A 5,231-nucleotide genomic window follows, 5' to 3' on the forward strand; every position below is an offset into this window, starting at 1 on the left:
TAAGATGTCCTAGCTGTGTGACTCTGGGCAAGTCACTTAACCCCAACTACTGCACCGCCTCAGCAAAAAAAAAAAAAAAAAAGTGAGAGGAGAGGAGAGGAAGTAGAGGAAGAGTATAAGGAATTTAAGAAGGGAAGGAGAGATATAGGTTAATATTAATAGCTAGTAGGACGGTAGAACCTTTGTGAGAATTTATTTTTTAGAATAAGATTTGGCTGTGTTTACAAGCAACAGGGAGAGAACCAGTAGACAGGGAGATATCAGAGTGTGGAGAGATGATAATGGGGATAGTCTTGGAAAAACTAGCTTGGGATGTGAATAGGTATATATATATGTAAAGGGGTTGGCTTTGGTGAAGAGAAGGGTCAGTATTCCATCAAGAGATTGGAGTAAAGGAAATAGTAGGGATGTTGTTAAAGGTTATGGGATGGGAAGAGGAGAAGAGGGAGATCACATCAAATAGTTTCAATTTCCTCAGTAACGTATGAAATGAGATGAGGTCTTCAGCTGAGAGGTTGTGGTGAGGGATGGTATGATTGCATGGTGAGAGAAAAGGAGTTTGTTGGCTGGTATTAGATAAGTGACATTTTTAAAACTCAGTTGTGAGAAGTAAAGGGATTGCCTTGTGGCAATGAGGGCCCTATTTAGATGAGATAGCATATCTTTGAAATAAAATATGATTGCATGAATTTCTCCAGCTCCATTCAGCAGCATCTGGATAGGTAGGAGCAGAAGGGAAGAATACTGGAAATGATCCAAAGCACTGAAAAGGCATAAATAGTGCTAGAACAAGGGAGCAAGGTATCCAAGAATAGAAGATAGTGTGAAGTTGACTTGGGTCAAGATTGAGAAGGGAAGTAAGTATAGCCAGAATATTTATGATTGACTTGAGAAAGTACTGAGTAGTCAAGGAATTGAAGGTCAAAGTTATAAACTGAGTAGAGATGGGATGGTAGGATATTATAATTAGAAAAAGACATTTCTGGGTTGTTCATGATTGAAATGGAATATGTGTACATAGAAGGGCCAGAGCAAATTTGTGAGTCATGGAACTAAGAAGAACACATGTGGTCCTAATAGGAGTCCACCTGAGTCATGCTCTATGAGCTAAACTCTGGCCACAGCCAATTAGCTTTCCCAGTTTTACCCATATAATATTATTACAATGAATTACCTGCTTAACACCTATGGGGAAATGAATCCTGCAAAAGATGTTATGAAGAAGAAATCAAAAACACCATTACTCATTTAATCTGTTTAAAAAAAAGTTTAGTCAAGATAAAATTGACAGGAGCATTACTACTACTACTACTGCTGCTACTAATGTCATTGCCAATAACTCAAGATGCATGCTAATAGCAAGTTTTAGAATAACTTGCAATATCCTAATTTGTCCAGGCACCATTCTATTAGATACAGTATATGAATGGATAATGTAATTTATACAAAAGAGAATTAGTAGAAGTGCAGAAATGGTCTAGACACCTTAGCATGTTCAGATAAATTGAAAGAATTGGAATTTTTTAGCCTAAAGAAGAGATGATAACTCCAGGGGATATAATAATTAATATTTATATAGTGTTTTAAGGTTTTTAAAGAATTTTATAGATATCTAATTTTTTTTCTTATGACAATCCTGGGAGATAGATGTTATTATTTTCAACAATTTATAAATGAAGAAACTGAAACAGGCAGTGGTTAAGTGACTTGCCTAGGGTTATATACCTAGTAAGTATTTAAGGCAGGATTTTAACTCAAATACTCCCAATTCCAGATCAGTCCACTGTATCAGTCCACATGATAATTTACACTATCATGAAGCAAAGACATTATTAGATTTGTCCTGCTGAGGTAGAAGTAGGAAGAATGGCTGGAAATTGAAGAGAGCTAAATTTAGACTCTTTAAAGGAAATCCTTACAATTAGAACTATTCAAAAGTAGAAAATTTTGCCATGATATGACATGGGGGATTCCTCTCACAAGGAAGATTCAAGCAAAGACTGGAGGATGATTTTTTAGGTATCTACAAGGAGATCTGAATATATTCTTGTTCCAGTGTAAATTGGATTATATAACCTCTAAAATTCCTTCAAACATTAAAATGTGACTATTCTTCAGGGGTGTTTGTAGAGAAGGAATCATAAATTCTTTGCTAATACCATTTTAATCAGGTTTTTTTTTGTTTGTTGTTTATTTGTTTTTTGGGTTTTTTTTTAACACATGCCTAAAAATTGGAAGAGAGCAGAAGCGGGGCAAAATATTTAAGGCCTAAAATACATTAAGTCCTATGGGAAAGTGGGAATGAATAACAAAGTATTTGACTTGTTGACAAACAATAACAAAAAGCAGCCTAGAAGAGTATTATGGGTACAAGAATATGTGAAACCCTTCAGTTATATATGCTTCTAAATGACATTATGAAATTAGATACTCTAAGTCCAGTGAATGAGCAAAAGAAATTTTAAAATACATAAATGCTGCTAACATATTAATCACTACCTTGAAGAAGACAAAAAAATTTAATCAATAAAACAATGACACCGAAATTCAATAATTTAGGAAAGTGGTGCAGATTGGTTAAACAATTTACCAAATCATAGACAAAATCAAACACACCCATACACCCACCAAAGTTCATTGACAAAGTGAAATAATTGATGATTATAAGTTATCCTAAAGGTTTTTGTTTGATGTGCAATTATTGTGAATGGTTTTAAGTCTATATTACATTTAACATTACAGTAACAAAATTGTCCTGATTCTATATCCCCTCTTTCTCCTCTCTTTTTATAGTATTTTTTGCGTTTCATTAGTGCTCTTTTGTTTTTCTTTCTTTTTTCTCTTCTGTTCCTTTCTCTTCTTTTCTATTGTCTTCTCTGCATTCTTGTGAGTACTTACCCACTCCCCACCACTACACACAGTAACCACTCCACCTCCTAAAATAGAAATCAAGCCTTCTCTTGTAACAAACAAGCAAAGTCAAACAAAAAAATCATATACTGACTATGTCTAAAAACATATATTTCATTTCTAGTCTACTTTTCTGCCAAAAGGTGGAAAGCATGCTTGGTTATCAGTCTTCTGAAATCATGATTGATCATGATTGATCAGAATTCTTAGTTCTTTCAAGGTTGTTTTCCTATATATTATTATAATTAATCATTGTACAAATTATTTTGTGATTCTGATGTTCAATTCACTACAGCAGTTTATACAAAATCTTCCAGGGTATTTCTGAATCTCCTGTTTTTGTATAATATTCCCTTTTATTCATATACTATAATTTGTTCAGCCATTCTCAACTGATGGATACCCATTTTGTTTCCAGTTCTTTGCTATAACAAAAAAGTGCTACTATAAATATTTTTTAACATATGGGACACACTAAATGTTTTCTTTGAACTCTTTGAAGTATGTGGCTAGTATTTCTATCGAGTCAAAAGATATACATGATTTAGTAGCTTTTTGGGTATAGTTCCAAATTGATTTGCCAGATGACTATACTGCTTCACAGATTCATGGTAAGCAGTTTTTAACTTGTCCTTTTTTTCATAGTGTCTTCAAAATTTTTATTTCCTCTTTATATCATATTTTACAGTCTCAAGTGTGAGGTGGAATATTACAGTTGTTTTAATTTGCATTTCTTTTATTTTTAGTGATTTGAAATCTTTTGTATGGTTGTTGATAGCTTACCTTTCTATTTATAAAAACTGCCTATCTTTGACTTGTTGACAAACAGTAACAAAAAGCAGCCTAGAAGAGTATTATGGGTACAAGAATATGTGAAACCCTTCAGTTATCTATTGTGGAATGGTTCTTTTTTCATATATATATATATATATATATATATATATACACATATATTTGTATGTACATTAATTTCCTATTTGCCTTAGGCATTAGACCTTGATCAATAAATTTGCTGCAAAGATGTTTTCCCTAGATAAATAAATTTTTCTTCTAATTCTAACTGAAAAAGAAAAAGTAAAAGAATAAATATTTAAAGAATATAGCACCTACTGTCTGCCAGGCACTATGATAAGTACTTTTTCCCCTTAAAATGTTACCTTATTTGATCTTCATAACAACCTTGTGATACTATTATTTCCATTTTTTGCAATTGAAGGATCTGAGGCAAACAGAGGTTAATTGACTTGCTTAGGGTAATAGCACTAGTAAGTGTCTGAGGCTAGATTTGAAGTGCTCTATTCAGTGCACTGCTAGGTGCAGTGATTTTATTTCTACAGTTTTCTTTTAATTTTATGTAATCAAAATTATCTGTTTTATCTTTTATGATTATTTCTATTCCTTTGGTCAACAACCCCCGCTTTCATTAGTATATGTGTAAATCATTTTCTTTTGTTTTCCTTTGTTGTTATGACATTTAATATTTTATATGTATTTTAATAATACATACATGTTATATATATTATATAATTGGAGCTTATTGTGGTATTGTATATAAGCTTTTCCTAATTTCTGCAAGACTACTTTTTAGTCTTCCTAGCAGGTTTTGTTGAATAACAAGTGTTTACTGTAGTCATTGGTATCCTAAGGATTATTGGCATAAACTACCAAGTTCAACTGGTCTGGGCCTTATTTACCTATGATGTTCCATTGATCAACTTTTGTGTTGTTTTTTTTTTCTGATACCAAATAATTTTGATGATTTCTCCTTTATATTATACTTTAATAATATCTGGTACTGCTAGAACCTTATTTAAATTTTTTAAATAAAAAAATTTATGATTTTATTTCTTGAGATATTTTGTTATAATTTTGTCTGGTTCTATAAAATACTACTTTGGAGCTCTGATTGGTATAGTACTAGATCCATAAGTTATTTTTGGTAATTTTTCTATTTATTATATTATCATGACCCTACAATTAATATCTCTAATTTTTTCCATTATTTCTTTAAATATTGTTTTCTAGTTGTATTACTTTGATTTACATATTTTTGGGGGGGAGGGTTCCTAAATGTTTTATTCATTCTCTAATTATTTTAAATGGAATTTCTTCTGTCATCTCTTTCTGATGGTTTTTGTTAGTAATATGCAAAAAGCTGATTTTTATAGGCTCATTTTATATCAAGCTATTTTACTGAAATTACTTAAACTTGTAGTTAAATATTTAAAATTCTTGAACTAAGTCACTATATCTTCAGAAAGAGCTAATTTGGATTATTTTCAGTTTATTCTGATTGCCTCTTTTTAAAATCTTATTGTAAT

The sequence above is a fragment of the Sarcophilus harrisii genome, chromosome 4, assembly GCF_902635505.1.
Source record: "Sarcophilus harrisii chromosome 4, mSarHar1.11, whole genome shotgun sequence".
NCBI classification, from domain to species: Eukaryota; Metazoa; Chordata; class Mammalia; order Dasyuromorphia; family Dasyuridae; genus Sarcophilus; species Sarcophilus harrisii.